Source organism: Triticum aestivum, chromosome 3B (assembly GCF_018294505.1).
Source record: "Triticum aestivum cultivar Chinese Spring chromosome 3B, IWGSC CS RefSeq v2.1, whole genome shotgun sequence".
NCBI lineage: Eukaryota > Viridiplantae > Streptophyta > Magnoliopsida > Poales > Poaceae > Triticum > Triticum aestivum.
Window position 1 is genome coordinate 159,146,472 of NC_057801.1, and position 21,539 is coordinate 159,168,010.

Below are 21,539 nucleotides of genomic sequence, written 5' to 3' on the forward strand. Positions count from 1 at the left end.
GCATCCGGCATAATTATCCATCACTGATCCATTGCCTACGAGCTTTTCATATATTGTTCTCTGCTTATTTACTTTTCCGTTGCTACTGTTACAATCACTACAAAACACCAAAAATATTGCTATTACCTTTTTTCACTGGTACCATTACTATCATACTACTTTGCTACTAAATACCTTGCTGCAGATACTAAGTTATCCAGGTGTGGTTGAATTGACAACTCAACTGCTAATACTCAAGAATATTCTTTGGCTCCCCTTGTGTCGAATCAATAAATTTGGGTTGAATACTTTACCCTCGAAAGTTGTTGCGATCCCCTACACTTGTGGGTTATCAAGCATAGCTGATCGATGTATTTCAGCTTGTAGTTGAGACTCAAGAAACGAAACTGATTCATACAGTGAGTTTGAATAGCTTGTGCAAGCGGCAGTGGCCAGTAACTCGAACACTAAACCAAGACAGGACTTTGGAGACCAACAAGGATGTCTCACTATTCTGAACCTTATCTGCATTACTTCCTTTACCATTGCTTAATAAGGCACTCTTCCCCAATATTCTGTCAGCATTCTAAAAGACTAAACAAGCAGACACATAACAAGTTTAGCATGTACTAGTATATGAAACTCATTTCGGTGAACTAGTTCATTAGTAAGGTGGACAGGATTAAACTACCAAGTCTTCTATTGCCAAATACTAGTACATAATAAAAGCATCAAACAAACATATATCTATGTCCTATGGTCATTGCATTGTCTTGCCAAATCTCTACTCCTAATGTTTCAGTTGGTAGTCTCCGTTCTGTTTTTTTTCGTTCCACCTTCTTTCGGTTTATTTTCGTCCCTACTCCCATCCCCAGCAATCCCCTCGCCCAAAAAAAACCAACCCGCATTACAAAGAAGTGATGCCTCGACGTACTACCCTCGCAAGAAAAATCCAATGAAAAAAAGCCTACGAAAGAAAACCAACGAAAAAAAACCGCTCCCTCGTAATGTACCAACGAGCGAAGGGTACCCTCGAGCGAGGCCACACCAGATCCCATTGCCGCTGCCCTTGCACTCGCATCCCTCCGCCGCCGCCCTGGCACATCAAGCCGCCGCAGATCCATCCATTTGCCGCCACCCTCGCACATGAAGCCACCGCCGATCCCTGTGCTACCTCGACGGGAGCCATTAATCGTCTCGCTACAACTTGAAGCTGCAACTTGGGCGGTGCCATGGATCCTTGTGCAGAGAAAACAAGACGGGGGGAGGTCAGGGAGGAGCAGTAGGAGGAGTGAAGGAAAAGAAGGCGGCGGAGAAGGCTCTGCTCACCGGAGAGCTCGATCGGCGGCGACGAACTCCGAGCCGCACGTTCTGGTGACGGAGGGCTGGAACCGGTCGATGGGGAGACCTATAGGCGCGCGACGGCGACGGTTTGGGACGGCGGCGAAGCTGCAACTCGGACGGCGCCATGGCTTCCTATGCAGAGAAAACGAGATGAGGGGGAGGTTAGGGAGGAGCAGAAAAAAGGCGGCGGAGAAGGCCCTGCTCGCCGGAGAGCTCGACTGGCGTCGACGCTCGCTGTAGCGGGAGTATGCTCGGGCGTACCGGCATGAGAGCTGCAGTTGGTGGGAATTGGCTGCGGGCATAGGAACCGTGGATTGATCCCACGTACACACAGGTACTATAATTTTCCCCCTATGCTTCTTCTAGATTTTGTTTTGAGCTGATGGGTCCGAGATGTGGCAGCACTTCTCGGCTCTACGAAATCCATGGCTCAAGTGCGTGTCCCGGGGTCCGAGCCTCTATCACTTCTTCAGTTCCGGCTTGCTTCAAGAACAAAAAATTTCTGTGTGGAAGACCACTAGCAGAACTGAATGTTGTATGCACCTTCATCTTGCAGTCCAATTACTTGGATTATTTGGGACAAATTCCTTTCTTTTTAACTGTACTACAGTTATATAGCAGGATAAGGATACATGCTTGTACTGCCTCTATCATAAATTGCACATGAGTTGATTCCGAGTTTAGACAGCTAGCAATCAATCGCTCTGAAGGTATTGCTCTTTTATTTTATTTCAGATCATGAGGAAATGGGTTCAGATATGTGACTACTCTATGTTGTACTAACTATTCTATGTTGTACTGACTATTCTACGCGACCACCAACAGCAAGGGTTCTCTCAGGTGAGATCCCCTCCTTTCAATTTCTTCCCCTTCATTCCCCTATTTGCGTGTGTCAGCTATTTTTCTTGTATAAACTCTAGCAGAGGGAATAAATCTTGGTGATGGATTTACCTTGACAGAAGATGATTTATAGATTTTATTTTTAAATTCTGTGTTCCACTGAACTTCTTTCACCACACTGTCTCCAACACTGTAGCGGCTTGCTCGAATCGTCCACCACCGACCGCCACTGGTGCAAGCTGAAACTCACCCGGGGGAGCACTGGCTGGCGCGACCGTGGCAGCGAGGACCAGGTCAAGGCTTCGCAATAAGCGCCGGATCAAGCCATGAAACACGTTGACAGATTAGTTTTCCACCTCATGTTTACTTCACCATGTAGTTGGGTGTAACGTGAGTTCTGCTCTTCTGCTAGGCTGTTGGGAGGAGCGACCCTGCCATCACGTGGAGAACGAGCGGCTCTTGGTGCTCGACAAGGTGCCTGAGCAAGGCATATTAGTGGAGATGGCTTGACCCTGAACTTGCTTTCCCCAAATTTGTTCAGTGAGCAGTGCTATCATATTCTCCTTGCTCTTACCATGGATAGGTTTGGAGTTTGGGTATTTTTAGTTCTCGCATTTGGACCAAAATGATTGGGGCAGTGGAGATTGACACGAGCAATTTTGAACACAAGGTCAGACAATGAAGGATTTGTTGTCGAGATATCAAAAGTTGCTCATATCAACTGGAAATATAGAAGTTATATTCAGTAATGCAGACATATAGTTTTTTTGCATATGAAAATAGATTGTCAACATATATTATTTGGCTCAATAAATTGTGTTGTGAATCACTTCGAATTGTTTGTAACAATGCACATTTTTCATACAACACCTTAATATGTAGCTTATAAGGCTTTTAGTTTGTGAATAATTTGTTCAAAGAGTCACACTGTATCATCACACAAGGCAACAATATATTAAGGTGAAGACTTTGTCATCTATACTTGTTGATACCTTTTCAATTATGCTTACCTTGCATCCTTCTGTTAACAGTTTAGAAATATAGTTATGTTCATTGATTTCTTCTACAGTTATCCCACGTTAGTATAGGTTGTGGACGATCGTATAGTGTTTTCTTTAATTGCGGATCAGGTGTCATTCACTTTTGCAAAGATAGGCCAGTAAGATATCTAGAATTTCCTTCATGTGGTTGCATCATTTTTTAAACCGTGTAAGTTTTGAGTGAAACTATACTATCTGTTAACACAAGGATAAGAAAGAATGGAATTGATTGTAAGCAATTCTTCTTGAGATAGAGACTTTCTGTGTAGTTTGCTGCAAGTGTTTAAATCTGAATTTCAGTTTGAGATATACAACCGACAATCTGAGGTCAATACTACTGCTCAGACAATCTAGATATTTCAACAAAATTTCTTTGCAAACTCGTACAGAAGCTTAATAATATGCCTGCTACTTGGGGATATTGTGGTGTTAAATGATCTAAATCTCGCTTCACATATATCACAATCCGATACGGTGTTTGACAAAACCCGAATTTTTTGGGAACAAAAAAGGTTGTGCTAGCAAGGAAATTCACTTCAGCTCAAGACTTGATAAGGCATGTGGCGACCCTAGGAGGTGTTGTTGTGCTCACTCGCATACCATATATTCAGAGTTAAAGTTGTTTGCGTGCTTTCTATGGTCTAAGTTATTTTGAATACATCAGGTTTTTTATGTTTGTTTGTAGCCTAAACCTTGCAGATGGTCTCTACGATGTAGCTATAAATTTTTTCTCATGCCGACAGTGGTAACACATGAAAGATCCAGAAAGATTTGAAGCGGCGTAGATCCAGCCGGTGCATACTATTGCCTTCCAAGGCCTTGAAGGAGATCATATATGTTTGGCTACTGACATGACAAGAATTTCAGCAAAAAGGTGACATGAATTTTCACCTTCTCGTCTGCTCTTTTATCTTTTGCTATTCTGCATTAACACTCAGGTGTCTGCTGTTTCAGATTTCCAATTATTAGGCACATGCTTTGCAGCTTGTATTAGTACATATCACCATGCATCCATGCCTAAGATACTAGCGAAATGAAGGAAACTTTTCCATGATTTGTGTAGACTGGAGTCCCTTTAACATGCATTCTCTATTCTTGATTTAATAATTCGACTATATGGTGTGCATTTAACTAGTGGATGAAACTATAATCACCGCTTGATTCTATGTCCAATGCTAGAGAAAAGGTTATTTTTCATATTACTGGGGAACAACCAATTTGGCTTGTTCTATGTCTGCTCAAATAATTGTTTCAGTTTCAAATTTGTCGCATAAGAAATAAGCCATCAAAGCACAGAAATGCAATCTTAGTAGCAATACTAACTTAGGGCGCAGACATTTAGTGCTCGGGCTTGCTTCCCTTTGGTATCGTTAGATAGTAGAGATGACTGACATATGTTAATGCATGTGAAAACTCAACGTTAAAGCAAGCTGTCTTGTGAAATACATAACTGGCGTAACCACTTAGAAAAGGAAACCAGTTGTTCCCCACTGCTATGAAAAATACAGAGCTGACGTACAAGATACAAAACTTATTTGGAGGTAGTTAACAGAGGTGACATTTATTAGGGGGGTGACACTCATGCAAGTAGCTACGGCTAGAGCGTTGGCCATGATTAGCAGCACCATAATGAGGGCATTTGTCCTGGAAGTGTGGTCGGGGACTGGGGATGATTGAACACAGGTGACTGTCTTCTCAACTTGATGTTGCTTTGAATGCGTCGGACGCTGATCCAAGTTGCGGCGAGCTGATATCCATCATGGCTTGGGAGGGATTACTTGTATTCTACCAATTCAAAATTAATCTCATGCAATCATTTCCTTGATGACTATGAGAGGTATTCCCATTTGCAAATCTCTGCCTTCACGTATGGCCTCATGCGAGGTCCGGCCGCCAACGGCGCGATGTGAAATGCGGGTGTTGGAGGTGCAGGTGGAGGGGTGGAGCGACGACGACGACGGCCAGAGGAAGAGCCGGCCTTGTGGTCGTTCCTGCCCTTGCAGCCGGAGATCCAGTGTGGCCGGCGGCGAGGTGGAGCTAGGGTTTGGAGAAACCAAGCGTGTCGGTATTCAAGGAGGCATGTGTTGCCGGGAGTGGGGAAGTGGAAGTGTGTACCCCCACCGGTCCATGGCTTTCGCATTAAAAAGGACGGCGACCACTCGGCCGGGGTGGCTGACAAGCGGGGCCAACCGCGCGTGCATCGTAAAAGTGGACGGTGGGTGGTAGGTGGGTGAGGGAGTCCTGGATAAGGGGTATCCGAACAGCCGGACTATATACATCGTCCGAACTATAGAAGCGTCAAGATACAAGACTCAAGACTTCGGCTCGTGTCCGGATGGGACTCTCCTTTGCGTGGAAGACAAGCTTGGCGATCCGGATATTATGTTTCTTTCCTTGTAAACCGACTCCATGTAAACCCTAGCTCTTCGGTGTCTATATAAACCGGAGAGCATGGTCCTTAGAAGGCCGATCACAATTACAATCATACCATCATAGGATAGCTCTTAGGGTTTAGCCTCTAAGATCTTGTGGTAGATCTACTCTTGTATTCCACATATCTTTAATATTAATCAAGCAGGAAGTAGGGTTTTGCCTCCATCGAGAGGGACCGAACCTGGGTAAACATTGTGTCCCTTGCTTCCTGTTACCATCAGCCTAAGACGCACAGATCGGGACCCCCTATCCGAGATCCGCCGATTTTGACACTGACATTGGTGCTTTCATTGAGAGTTCCTCTGTGTCGACGCTGCAAGGGCTCGATGGCTCGTCTCGTTGTCAAGGACGATATCACTTCTGAGGGAGTGCTGGCTGTAGGCCAGACTCTCCGGCTTGGCGGCTTCATTATGACCGCCCCATCGGCTGTCACGCCGACGATGGCCTCTCGGGTCATCACGCGTAACCTTCGCATTGGTTCGGAGCTTTCTGAACAGATGGATCCGATGGAGCTCTCCTCTCTTAACGAGCTCTTGGATCGCATCGCCGCCTTGGGAGTCGCTATGGACTATGACCGGATTGGGCTTAAACCCGACCAGAGGGACATTAGATCCCCGCCGGCCACCCATGAGATAGCGGTAGTGGAGGAATCACACGTGGGTCGCCCGTCAACTTTGAGGACAAATTATGTTCGGATCACCGAATTCAGTGAGCCAAACACCCACCCAAAGGACTACATGACCCAGGTCCCGGACTTAGAATCGGGCGCTGGGCCAAAGGGATTAGGTAATGCTCCAGATCCTGAACTGTCAGGCTCGGTACTTCCCGTGCCCCCGGGCGTCAGATCGGATCAAAATCCGGCTTCAGCCAATGACGCCCGCTCGGACTTAATTCGCCTCTCCCGTGTCCGACAGGAGCCCCAGGAGACGGTACATCGTTACTGGGCCAGATTTCTCCTTGCTCTTAATAAGGTCAAGGACTGCCACGAGGAGGACGTAGTCTCTCTTTTCTGCAGAAACTGCACGAACAAAGGACTCTTTAATGCTATAAGTCGCCGTGACATAGAGCACCTTACAGACTTGGCAACCATAGTACAAATGTATTGTGCGATAGAAAGTGCCTGGAAAACCCAGACAGAATTTTGGGATAGTACGACCCTCACCGGAACCTTTGTCCGAACTAAACGGCCGAACTCTCGTAAGTCGACCAACTCAATTCCCAAGAAACCAAAGCCTGCCCCAGGGCGTGGAATCATATTGGAAGGATGGCTCAACGGGCCGTGTAAGCTTCACAGCACTTCAGACGCTACACCGACCCATAACCTTAGAGCATGTTGGATACTCCGGCAGGTAGCTAAGAGTGGCGAGGATCTCCTCGAGAGCCATAAAGTAGAACCACATCCCGCCAAAGAACGCAATACAGTGCTGACAGTCTTCGAGACCTTCGCCTCAAACAATAGGCGCAAGCGAGCGCATCGAAGCTCCGTTGAAATTTGCCATGTGGCAAAAGTAAATCCATGGAACGACATTGCTATAACCTTCAATGCCAGTGACGAACCCCAAGTCCAGTCCATCTGGGCACTGGCCGCTCTGGTCCTCAGCCCAATAGTGGATGGCTTTCGGCTCACTAAAGTACTCATGGACGGCGGAAGCGGATTGAACCTAATCTATGAAGAAACCCTCAAAAAGATGGAGATTGACAAAAGCTGCATTGAACAAAGTGGCACGACCTTCAGGGGAATTATCCCTAGTCGGGAGGCTCGGTGTGCGGGAAAAATCACACTCGACGTGGTATTCAGCACCCCAAAGAATTACAGGTCCGAAGAAATCACATTCCAAGTGGCTCCTTTCAACAGCGGATATCATGCCCTTCTAGGGCGGGACGCGTTTGCGAGCTTTCAAGCCATACCCCTTTACGGGTACATGAAGCTTAAAATGCCCGGACCCAATGGAATCATCACTCTAGCTAGTGATCCGGACGTTGCACTCCGCGCCGAAAACAAAACCGCAGCGCTGGGCTTGGAAGCATTATCCGAAGCCCTAGCGGCAGAAGAATTAACCACGCTATGCGCCACCGTGGACAGGGACGACGTGATACTCGACAAGCGACCCAAGTCCACCTCATTCAAACCCACAGATGAGATAGTCAAATTCCAAGTCCACCCAACGGACCCCATGAAGACAACTTCTATTGGGACATAGTTGAACCCCACTATGGACGCCGCACTGCGTGACTTCTTACGCGAGAATTGGGATATCTTCGCCTGGCACCCATCGGACAAGCCGGGCATCCCACGTGGATTGGCCGAACACAGCCTTAACATATTAAAGGGATACAAACCTGTTAAACAGACCCTAAGGCGATTTTCGGAGCCCAAACGGCAAGCCATGGGGGAGGAGCTAGCCAAGTTACTTGAGGCCGTATTCATCAGAGATATCAAACATCCGGATTGGCTGGCGAACCTGGTAATGGTACCAAAGAAGGAAAAAATCCTGGCGCCTGTGCGTCGACTTCAAAGACCTTAACAAGGCTTGCCCCAAGGATCCCTTTCCCCTCCCTCGCATCGATCAAATCATCGATGCCACAGCCGGACACGACTCGCTGTGTTTTCTCGACGCATACTCTGGATACCATCAAATAAAGATGGCAGAGTCCGACCAAGCTGTAACAGCTTTCATAACGCCATACGGCCCTTTTTGCTTCAACACTATGCCTTTCAGGCTTAAGAATGCCGGAGCAACCTATCAACGCATGATTCAAACATGCCTGGAAAAGCAAATCGGCAAAACAGTGGAGGCATATGTGGACGACGTAGTCGCTAAAACAAGACACGTCGAAACCCTAATTGATGACTTGAGGCTTACGTTCATCAACTTACGAACATACGACATCAAGCTGAATCCGGAGAAATGCGTTTTCGGCATCCCCTCTGGAAAGCTGCTGGGCTTCATCGTTTCCAATAGAGGAATTGAAGCTAATCCGGCAAAAATCCGAGCTTTGTCACAGTTGGCTATACCAACAGACCTCAAACACATCCAGAAATTAGCTGGATGAGTGGCTGCTTTGAGCCGCTTTATCTCCAGGTTAGGAGAAAAGGCATTGCCTCTTTATCGCCTCCTTCGGCGCACCGAACACTTCGTGTGGACGGATGCAGCCGTGGCCGGACTAGATGAAATAAAGACCTTATTGGCCAGTAATCCAGTCCTAACAGCACCAACTATCGGCGAACCTATGCTGCTGTACATAGATGCAACACATCAAGTTGTAAGCGCAGCACTCGTCATCGAACGAGAGGTTGACGGATACAAATTCCCGCTACAGAAGCCGGTTTATTACGTATCCACGGTCCTCACCCCATGCAAATCTCGATACCCACACTATCAAAAAGTTGCATACGCAGTCTTCATGGCATCCCGAAAGCTACGGCACTACTTTCAAGAGTGTTCGATTACGGTGGCCTCCGAAGTACCACTCAACGATATAATGAATAACCGCGATGCCACGAGCCGGATTGCTAAATGGGCCATTGAACTCCTTCCGTTTGACATAACGTACAAGACCTGGCGGGCTATCAAGTCATAAGTATTAGCTGACTTTGTCGCCGAATGGACGGGAGCCGAACTCCCTAAAGAGTACGGCGCGTACTCTAACTGGATCATGCACTTTGACGGCTCTAAAATGCTGGCCGGATTGGGAGCAGGTGTAGTCCTGACTTCTCCCACCGGGGACACGGTCCAGTACGCCCTCCAAATATTATACACAGACTTCAACAATGCAGCCGAATACGAGGCTCTGTTGCACGGTATCCGGATGGCAGTCCCTATGGGCATTCAACGCCTAGAGGTGCGCGGGGATTCAAACCTCGCAATATCACAAATAAATGGAGACTTTGATGCCAAGGATCCGAAAATGGCGGCCTATCGCAATGCCGTCCTTAAAATGTCAGTTCGGTTCGAGGGGCTCGAATTCCACCATGTGGCTCGAGAAAACAATCAAGCGGTAGATGTCCTTGCACGCATCGGCACTAAACGTGGCCCCGTCCCACCTAATATATTCCTGGAAAGGCTGTTCAAGCCATCCGTGGTATGGGAAGGGGAGTCCGGCAATACCAGCACGGATCCGAATACATCCCCAGATTCTGAACTATCAAACATAGTCGGAGGTTCTACCACCGAAATAACATCATCAGCCCACGAAATAATGGCTCTTATCGCCTCATGGACTGAGCCTTTCTTGGCCTACGTAAATAGGCAGGAGCTCCTTGAAGATCAAAATGAAGCACGCTGCATTGTCCGGTGCTCTAAAGCTTACAAAGTCCATGAAGGAGAACTCTATAAGAAAAGTACTACCGGAGTGCTCCAAAGGTGCATCTTCGAAGAGGAAGGGCGGCATCTCCTGACTGAAATCCACGCCGGACTGGGCGGGCACCACGCTGCGGCTCGAGCACTAGTCAGCAAGGCCTTCCGTACAGGTTTCTATTGGTCGACGGCCCGAGCAGACACACAGGACCTTGTCCAACACTGCGTCGGTTGCCAGCTCTTCGCCAATCAGAGCCATATGCCCCCTACCGCTCTCCAAACAATCCCCATAACTTGGCCCTTCGTGGTCTGGGGGTTGGATATGGTTGGACCCCTTAAAGGGGGAAGCCATAAGAAAAAATACTTATTGGTCATGGTTGACAAGTTCACCAAATGGATAGAAGCCAAACGAGTGAAAACGGCCGAATCTGAACCAGTTATAGACTTTATATCCGGGGTTGTACACCGATACGGTGTCCCCCACAGCATCATCACCGATAATGGCTCGAATTTCATGGCCGATGAGGTGAAATCTTGGTGCGGCAAAATGGGCATTAAGCTCGAATGCTTTCGTCTACCATCCTCAAACAAATGGCCAGGTCGAACGGGCAAACGGTCTTATTATGAGCGGCATCAAACCCAGACTAGTGCGATCCTTGACAGAGTTGGATACTCAGTGGTTCGAGGAGCTCGACTCCGTACTCTGAGGGCTGCGGACCACGCTGAATCGCATCACCGGATACACATCCTTTTTATGGTGTACGACGCGGAAGCAGTACTACCATGTGACATAATACATGATTCGCCACGCGTACGCATGTACGAAGAGAAGGAAGCCGAGTTAGATCAGCAGGATAATTTGGATGCCCTGGAGGAGGAGCGCGATGTCGCTAAGGCCCGTTCTGCATTCTATTAGCAACAGGCTCGACGATACCAAAGCAGAGAAGTGCGGGCCAAAACTTATAATATTGGCGAACTCGTTCTACGCTTACCAGAGAAGAAGAAGGACAAGCTCAAACCCAACTGGGAAGGCCCCTTCATCATCGACAAAGTTCTCACTGGAGGAGCGTACCGCTTACGTAATGCATCCGATAACATACTCGAGCCGAACCCTTGAAACGCAGCCAGACTCCGGAGATTCTACGCCTAGCGCCGAACTCAGTGTTCATCTCCTTAACCCTCCCTTTTCAATTATGCTCCCTCCCTTTTCCCTTTCTCGATCTCCTTCTTTTCACACAAGTATTTCATACAGCGCGGATTCCCGGATTACTCCGACCGCACTAGGTGTGTAAACTTTACCTCGGGGCTTCCTATACGGAAGCTTAATATAAATTACTTTAAGGGCTTCTTGCCCATCACACATGCGTTTTTTCCATGTGTGCCTTTTCTTCACCATTATATGCATCGATATGACTTAAGACATGGCCAAGCTGGGTTGCTTGGCTCCTGTGTTTATGCCCTACGTTTCCGTTAATTCGGCTAGGGCATAAGGGGAGCACCTCTGCGATTGTTACTGTCGGTTGAGCCGGATGTGTACCTCAGACTGGGTGAAGCCGAAAGCTAGTTTCCTTAAGAGAATATTCGGTCCGTGAACAAAAGATGTCCTCGTTTATTATAACATTAATCCCCAGAAGTTTCGTATCTTGCGCTTTGGTTCGCAGTCCGGACATGTGCCTTGACACATGCTTACCCAGGGAAAGGAACCCTTAACGGAACTATTCTTCCTGGAAGATGTTTCTTGCTAACCATGCAATATAGCATAACTAGTTGGGTACTTGTCTGTTCAAGCACTTATGACCCCTGCGCCTGGTCTCCATGCATACTTCAGTTTTATATAACCGAGCGGGTATTCGGACACACCCCGGACTTTAGGATCCGGGGGCTGAAGCGAAAAGGTCCGCCATGACAAATGATTTTAAATCCGTCTAGGGGCTACTTATGTCCATCGAATTACACAGTCATTTGGACTGATTATATTCATCCTCTATACCATCCAACAGGCTATCTAACTTACAATCCTGTTGAGAATACTTTGCGGCTAACGCCGCCTGGTTATATACCAGACTCACGAGAATTTATTGCCCATCTGGCCCGGCCGGTCCAACTTCGGCCATATGGTTCGGGTCCAGCTTGGTGTAGCGCGTCTTCACCATCGCCCATGCTTTTCTTGCACCTTGCCGGCAGGCGGATATCTTCTACAAACGGAAGCGCTGCTGTGCTCCCTGAAGCATGTCCACAAGCCCCCCATGCCCTTTGGCAGGGAGCTTGATGGCCACAAAGACCGCGCAATGCCCTGCATCACCTACCGAGCTCGCTCGTGCAGTTGTGAGAGGTCCTGTAGTAAATCACCTGCAGATGCGGGCATCTCCTCCTCAGGGCAACCCGTCAACATTCCTGCAACCATAACTTTTTCAATATGCTTCCTCGCCGAACTATACTACAGTTCGTTTAGGCACTTACAATAAATGCCGCGGCGAAGCCTTTTGTTCTCCTTCACGGAGTCCGCCAGCTGTGCGCGGATGTCTTTCAATTCCACGTCCAGCCGAACATTGGCATCTTGGAGCATATTCTTATCACGCCTCACTTGCGTCAGGATGCGCTCGCCGGCCTTTAGTTGCCTCTGGAGATGCGACTCGTCCTCCCCGCCTCCCTCTGGATTTACTCCGGGGTTGTCTACAGAACTCTCTGTTAAATTTGTCATACAAGTCGGTTGCCAACTGGTGCATTTTCATATAATTCAGATAAATATTACCACACGAGGCCTTCTGGGATTCCTCTAGCTTGGCAACTGTGGCCCTCAATTGAGTCTTGCACTCCTCTAGCTCCCGAGCCAATTGCTCATTCTTATCAACAAGAACCTGCGCATGAATTGATACTTAAAACTGTTGTTTCAACCATTTCAAGTCTCAGGGGCTACTACTATATATATGCTCATCAAGCTTTCTTACCCGTATATCTTTGGTATACTGGACTGTCGCCTGGGCGAGTCCGCTTTGAGCAGCTCGGATGTATGTGTCTCCCGAATTGAAGGCATTAAACACCTCTTGTCGACGCCGATGATCCATGGCGCTCTCTATCTCTGAATTGGTGGCGGAGAGCATATCTGCGTCCTTTGTCGGAGGACTATGCGGCATCGGCCCTACGTCCGCCTCCTCTCTCGATGTTGGTCTTGGAGCCCGACTGGTGGAGGCGTGGTTGGCAGGATCTCCGGATACAGTCCGGATACTCCTCTTCATGCCAAAATGTACGAAGGGCGCTGTTATACTTCAAACGACAACAAAATTGCATGACAGGTTGTTTTCTTACCTGTGTAGAGGCATGTCGGCTCTAATCGCTTTCCTTTAGAGCCTGCCCAATCCGGACGGCTGTGGCTGACGGGTCCCTAGGGGCTCGGCCGTGCGCTCCGAACGTCGCTTCTGTAAAAGCACGACATATCAGGGATAAGGTGTGACATCAGGAAAGAATTCTCTTCGGAGGATCGAGTTTTCGGCTTGGCTTACACGCGACGAAGGTAACAGTCCGGGATAACCGGCGGTAATAGCCACTGGGGCGCCATCACGGCTCGTCCGATAAAATATCCCGTCAACAAGCTCCACGGCCGCATCTGGGTCTTCTTCGAATCCTGGATCTAGGGCCCTTTCGGGGTCCTCTGGCTACGGAGAAGGGCTGGTGATTCCTTCCACGTCCCTCCTCAGTTCCTGCTTGGAAATATCGACGTAGGTAACTTTAGCAAAGAACGCCACATTAAGTGAAGCGATAAAATAAATGACGACTTACCCAGTTTGGGGGATTGTACATGGAGAATCCGTTCTCGCGGTTTGATATGGAGGAATTCCTCCTCTTCTCCTTTGTACAGGTCGGACAGTATCCTTGCCAGAGCGGTGGGGGAGTCCGGACCCTTACGGCCGCAGCGGGTGGCATCGTCTGTCCCGTTGTAGTGCCACATGGGATTGCTCTGATATTGAAGCGGTTTTACTCCCCGCATTATACATATTGCCATCACCTTGACTATCGTCAGTCTGGATTGGGCCAGTAACTTTATCATATTCATCAGGAAATGTACTTCCCTGGAATCCTCTTCTTGGGGGCCTCGGGGGCGCCAACTTAGACGCGCCCTCGGCAGAGAGTTACTGAACTTGGGGAGTCCTGTCCGGATTGGATCCGAAAGAGGAGCGTCATCAATATAAAACCACTCTGAAGCCCAGTTGTTTGGAGCCTTCTTGGGAGTACCGGACAGGTATCCGGTCTCAGCAATACGCTATACTTCGGCCCCGCCCACTTGACATAGGTATTCTCCCTAGTTGCGGGGGACAAGGCAGAACAACTTCTTCCACAATCTGAAATGAGCCTCACAGCCTAGAAATAGCTCGCAAAGGGCGACGTACCCTGCTATATGCAGTATGGAGGCTGGGGTAAGACTGTGCAACTGGAGCCCGTAGAACTCCAGAAGCCCACGAAGGAATGGATGGATAGGAAACCTGAAGCCCCTTAACAGATGCGGAATTAAGCATATTCGCTCCTCTGGAGATGGATTGGGGGATCTCTCCGCTTGTTCTCCGTCGTTATAGGTGGCAACTCCGGCTTGAACAGGGACCATGAATGCCGGCGGGAGGAGCCCTTGAGTTTGTAACTTTATCAAACGGCCATGAGAAATTGAACACTCTCCCCAGTCTCCCGGCTTGGGGCAGGGGGAGCGAGCAGAAGAGTTGCGACGACTGGCCATGCTCGAATGGTTTTTTTTCTGGGCGCTTTGTTGGATGCTTGCTCGAGGAGGGAGAGTGAGGTTTGGATCTAGGAATCCCCGTCTCTTCAAATAGACGGCTAGCCCGAAGGGCCGAGGGTGGCAAATGCAAAAATGCCTCTACTCCTCACATTTGCTCGACACGTGGAAATGATCATTATTGATACACTGAAGCCAAGGAGTACAACATTGATGAAGATGTCGAACACTGTTCGTCATGATGGGAACCTTGGAGTATTCGGAGGAGGAACCCGCCTTGCAATGCCGAAGACAAGACTGCGCGCCGGACTCATCGTCATTGAAGCCTGGTTCAGGGGCCACTGAGGGAGTCCTGGATAAGGAGTACAACATTGATGAAGATGTCGAACACTGTTCGTCATGATGGGAACCTTGGAGTATTCGGAGGAGGAACCCGCCTTGCAATGCCGAAGACAAGACTGCGCGCCGGACTCATCGTCATTGAAGCCTGGTTCAGGGGCCACTGAGGGAGTCCTGGATAAGGGGGTATCCGGACAGCCGGACTATATACATCGTCCGGACTATAGAAGCGTCAAGATACAAGACTCAAGACTTCGGCTCGTGTCCGGATGGGACTCTCCTTTGCGTGGAAGACAAGCTTGGCGATCCGGATATTATGTTTCCTTCCTTGTAAACCGACTCCATGTAAACCCTAGCTCTCCAGTGTCTATATAAACTAGAGAGCATGGTCCTTAGAAGGCCGATCACAATTACAATCGTACCATCATAGGCTAGCTCTTAGGGTTTAGCCTCTATGATCTCGTGGTAGATCTACTCTTGTATTCCACATATCTTCAATATTAATCAAGCAGGAAGTATGGTTTTGCCTCCATCGAGAGGGCCCGAACCTGGGTAAACATCGTGTCCCTTGCTTCCTGTTACCATCAGCCTAAGACGCACAAAATCGGGACCCCCTACCCAAGATCCGCCGGTTTTGACACCGACAGTGGGCGGCTGCCACACGGGCCCAAGACGGACGCGGAGCGGGCACGTGAGCGTCCGTTCGACGTCCGTGTGGACGCAAACTGGGCGTAAGTTTGAGTCGGAAATGGGGCGGCCCGGACGCGAAATGGACAGAAAATGCGGATGCGGTCACATGTTGGGTCGTGCGGTCTGTTCGTTTGGGCCCAAATGGGAAGACACGGACCGGACGGGGTGGTGCGTTGGAGTTGCCCTAATAGATTGGTTGAAGGTAGCATCTTCTACCGAGCTTCAATTGACAGGGAAGAAATTGTGTCTGTCTGTGCCTTTGGTTTTCTTGTGCGTCGAGAGTTCGTACATTTTATTTTGAGGGAAAGAGATTCTTCATCTAGATGAGAAAAAGCACTCTGATTAATTAGATCAGAAGTTGTGTGTGATGGTGGTTTCTCGTGACTACAATGGCACCAACCACCAGGTGAGGTCGTGAGTGGGGCACCGCAGGTGGACATGTGCAAGGCTTCTTGACCTATAAGATCCATGGTTGGGAAAGTTTGCTTCATCTAAACTTTACTTAGTTTGAGATGATTGAGATCCTTAATTGCTTTATTTAATTTGCATTGGTTCATTTTTGCAGCATCTCCTGCAATACAGGAGCAAAAAACTTAGCACTGTTGATCTTCTAAACTTGAAGTTACAACTGCTTAACCCGATAATAATTTAGTTTTGGAGATTGCAGAATCAGTTTCAACGAACATAAACAACAGGGGCATCCTGGGTAAATCAGCTAGGAGCAGCCTAGAAAAATGTGACAGTCTCACACTACAGCAGCATGCCTAATGCAAGACACCAGAATAATGATTGGAGCGTTAAAGCCCCTACTCTTTGGATTTTTATTGGTTTTCGTGTATGTCCTTTGCTCAGGTATTTACATGTCCGATTTGTTTCTACTAGGTGGTATTCATTTTTTTAGTCTCGTCAATTTTACAATTTTTGTGAAAAGGCGTATGTTTCGCTTTTCAGTTTGATCCCCAACAATATATTGTAGGGTGAAGAAGTGCTTATGTATATGTTCCAACAAAATGTGTGGCAAAATCACTGGAATTATGGTGTTATGAGCTAGAAGATTTTGAAAGCGTACCAATTAAGAAATTACACATATTTATACCTCAGACGGGGAAGCATGTGTTTGATCTTTGCTATTGAGACTCAATATTTCCTACTAGATGTCTGAAACATGTATTATTAGAAGCAAAATATTTACAAGGATTACATGTATGCAATTTTTATGGGGCTATCTAATGTTTGATATCCAGGCCTCTAATTATTTGTATTTATTTTGTCTGGCTCTATGAAAATACAATCGTGTCGGCAAGTCATATTACAACAGTTGTGACATCCATAAGAAATAGGCACTCCTAGCATTGCCTTGGGAGTTGATATTTTGTCATGAATAGAGAAAGTCCAAAGTTATGTGCAATAGTTGTCGGAGTGGTTACCATGCCGCAGAACCAATTGATAGATTATCACGTTCTTCATTATTGTTGGATTAATACTTTACTGTTGTGTTTCTAATTAGAGGGATGCAGTTGCACCTTAGTTGAGGGGGTGGTAAATGGAGGATAATGATTATAGTTTATTATTTAGATATTGTATATGAAAATATCAAGTAATTATAAATATCACTTACAATCACCAACGACCTTACTGGATGATTGCTTTCATGGACATTAAATAAGAAATATCTTAGAAGTTGAGTGCAGTTGGTGGGGCCTCAATCAATTTGAGCCAAGAAAAGTAGACATGGTTTGTCCAAAATCTTTTGAGCTATGAATAATAGACGGGGAAGCTTAAAATATTTTGTGTTGCCATGGGACATGTGTTTTGCTGCAGTAGTACCTAAATTCTAAACTCCCAAGTGCCTAATTTCATATGTAATAATTTGTTAGACAATTTCGTAATGCAATCAAGTTTTTGGTTGTAGCATCTTGAAACATTCATTTTAAGAGTACAAAATCCTCCATGTGTTATATTTACTTAATGGATAATAAAGGGTTCCATGTGCTATCTATCATTTGTAATGAAGTGCACAATAAAGGGTTCTGTGTTTTTGTGCCACCTTTTCTACTTTTTGTGCATATATGATAGCTATGTCGTCGAATTTCATTTCATTCTTTATCGAAATACATTGCAAGTGGAGTCAGTTTCAGTTATTAACCTATGCTAAAGGTTTTTTTTACATGTCAAATTTGACATGTTTATATATGCAACCGATATAAATTTTAAGAAGCCCGTGGCAACGCACGGGCATCGTACTAGTCAAAATAGAGACATGGTTCAAATCATATCAGTTCAAGACAAAGCAGCAGTGAAAGAATACAAAGCATGTGAAACTACACGACACAACAAGATTTCAGATGGGTACCACGGGTCTACATGTACAACAACACTATTGGCTCTGTTGTGATGCTAGTAATGTGCATGATATGAGAAGTCAACTGTATACACAATTAAAATTGAAATCAACAGAGCTATTGATAAGAGAAAACCTGTTAAACAAACATGTGTGAACATACCTGTTGTGCCATTGGAGTTTTGATTGGATCCTTCAATTTAAAAATAAGTTTGTATGAGTAAATACAGTGATACAAGAGCAAAGCAGTATGCACGATAGCAATCATAGTTGCGCGCCTAAGCGAGCGCTTAAGCGCGCCTAGGCTCTAGGCGTTGGCAAAACGCATTGCGGATAACTACGCTTAATCTATGCATAACTGTGCATAAGCATGCGCTTTGGTCAGTAAAGCGCAAGGCGGTGGCAAAATGCACAATTAACGCCTACGCTTTTTTGAACTATGATAGCAATGGAATCTTAAATTAGAACAGTTGTTCTTCGGGTTTAGTCACTTGTTCTACATGAACAGAGTATAGTAAGACGCAAGAATATAGTACTTAAAAATAGAAAATGAGCTCATAGACCTTACCACATTCTTGGACCGGGACCAGTACAGAACAAGGCATTCCCATTCATCGTTCAGTAAATGTGTCTCAGGAGAACATAAGGGAATTTGATGAGTTTCTTTGCCGGTGAAGTATGTTTTCTTCAGGTAATTCCGATACTGCCACCAAGCATTCTTGAAGACAGCAGAGGTATTAGCACAGGTTACGTCATCTTAATTTTCCAAATCGGTCCGTCTCTATAGAGAAAAATGGGAAAATTTGCTGCATTATAACCATCATGGAGGTAGGATGTATGGGATAAAGCAAAGTAATTGCCATGAATAACATTACTTACACATAACTCCTGGACAAACACCTGTAATTGGAATTTTCCTTCATCTTCAGTATAATATTTCCAAGATGGGAAGATACGCACATACGATTTAACAACATTAAATGCGATAGATGCTAAACTATGACTAGCTGGTTGTGCTTCCTCCACAGGAATAGGCGTACTAACTGGTGGAGTTGGGGTTCGCCGTGGTAGTACTGGCCCTTTGGGCACTGGAGCTGCCTTACTAACTACTCTTGTTTGGGAGCTCTGTGGTGGAGATGGTGTTGTGTCAACAGGAACTGGGTAACTATCTGCTGGGGTTGGGGTTAGATTGGGTGAAGCTGGTTCTCTGTCCATCACAGTAGGGGTATAATCTGTGAGAGTTTGGATTATGTGTGGTAGGGCTGGTTCTCGTGCATTTACAACCGGGGTGCTATCTCCACCAAGTGGTAGCACTGTTTTATTTAAAGACTGTGTTTTTAGTCCGCTAGATACTGGCATCACCCGCTCCAATTCAAATGGCTGATAAACAAGAAACATAGTTGAATATACAGACATTGTATGATAAGTATGCAATAGATAGTTTAGAAAAAAGAGGGATGAAATAGTTGACATGTATATTGTTTAACTAAAACGGATAACATGACATAATTTCACATATATGATATCTATCTAAACTGGATAGCATAGCATAACATAATTCAAAGATATGATGAATAACTAAACATGATCGCATGACATAATTCACCTATATGTTATCTAAGTAATCAGGATTGCATCATTTAATTCACATATGTGATTTATATGCTAAACAGAGGGCATTCGTTATGATGTCTGAACTAAGAACATCGTGTTGAATATTGTGTATATGATGTCTAAACTATGCAATGCAAGATACCATGTGCATGATATGAGCAGTATAATCGTGCCAAGTTAGAGCATACACCTTGGTGGGGAAATAGGACTGGTCATCTGTCTCTGAATCCATCTCTGAGGAGCTATCGGGACCCAACAAGAGATCTGCTTTGACAGATAGCACTGTTTGCTCTGAAGGCCTTGTTTTCACTCCAGATTTTTCCATCTCCCACCCAAATGACTGATTCATAGGAAGAGTAGTTTAATGTATAAACAATGTCGACAAATGGAAATGTAATGAAGAAAAGTATGGGAAAGATATCATTCAAATATATGATGCCTGGTTAAACATGATGGCATTGCACATTTCACATATATTATGGCTAGCTAAAAGACATGGGACTGCATAATTCCCATATATGATATAGAAACTAAACAGGTGGCATTACAGAACATGTCTAAACTAAGCAGATGACATATATGATGTCAAAAGTAGGCACTGCAAGGCAACATATGCATGATATGACTAACATCATCATGCCAAGGTAGAGAAAACACATTGGGGGGTAAATAGGAGTGGTCAGCGGCGTCTGGATCCACCTCAGAACAGATATCTTCCTCTGGATTACAATCTGGAGAGGGGGGAGGGTTTGCCATTGAACCCACCATGGAGCGATGTCTGCATGACATTGTATTGCCACACAAGACTCTTCTCTTTTTCTCTACATGTTCAACATGACTGTGTACAATATCTGACATGCATACGAAAAAAATATGGTGAGATTATGTAAGGAGAGCATGCCGAAATTTAGAGTGATGGTAACAACCAATGGATGGATCCAAAAATAATTATAGCAGGCTGATGATTGCTTTAATTTATTAAAAAGACAGATGATGATTGCTTTACTATTTGTTTCCCACCCAAGATGAATAACATAGGCATACCCTAGGTGAACCAGATATTAGACAGAGATACTATTCATTGCTGCCTCGATATGTGCCCCACAACTAATTTATAACTCAAGTTTGAACATTAATTTGGACCTGACTTGGAGTTCAAGAGGTGAACAAGACGATAAAGTAGCAGGTAATTTTAAGAAATGCATAACATAAGCGGAAACAAAAGAGTGCGACCTCTCTTGTGGACCTGTGTACTCCTCAGGTTCATCTGCTGAGTCGATGATGGTGATGCCGTTGAGGTGGGTGCCGGCAGCAGCAAAGGAGATCTGAGGCGGCGAAAGACGGTCAGGAGTCGTAATGTCCGGTTTGGTGGATGCTTTTGTTGATGGAGTAGTTCAGGTGAGGTGGACGACGTTGCGGCAGGAGCAGGACAAACCACACAAAGTTCCCTTCGACACCTACCTGTAACTGAAGTAATTCTGTAAGGGCTCATTTGGCTTGCATGATTCTAAAAACGCAGGGATAGGAAAAACACCGAAATATGATAGGAATGCACATGGTAAATAGAGCATTTGTAAACATAGGATTTCTGTCAACTTGGGTGTTTGGTTCACGGGAATTGGAAGAGCAGAGGAATGCAAAGAAACATGGCCAAAATAAAGTGAAACCATATGAAAGTGTGTACAGTTAGAATGTTATTCTCCCACTAATGCACTTGGTCTTGTTTTCATGCATAGGATTTTGAAAAGTAGGTCCAGGTGGATGTTTTGCTTCATCCCTTTCAACAAAATGCATGAATAATTGAATAGTAGAGTGCCATAGGAAAATTCCCTATTGCTATGTTTTTCCGTTGAACCAAAATAGCCCTAATGGATCGACATGAATGTATAGTAATAAGTGAT

General features: G+C 46.0%; 1 long non-coding RNA gene across 1 annotated transcript; it reads left to right on the forward strand.

The window, feature by feature from the left end:
- Positions 1–995: 995 nt before the first annotated feature.
- Positions 996–5,587, forward strand: LOC123069150 (uncharacterized). The gene is made up of 5 exons (XR_006432292.1): positions 996–1,657; positions 1,726–1,858; positions 1,934–2,033; positions 2,149–2,163; positions 2,360–5,587. It is a non-coding gene; the product is annotated as an uncharacterized lncRNA (long non-coding RNA).
- Positions 5,588–21,539: the final 15,952 nt, after the last annotated feature.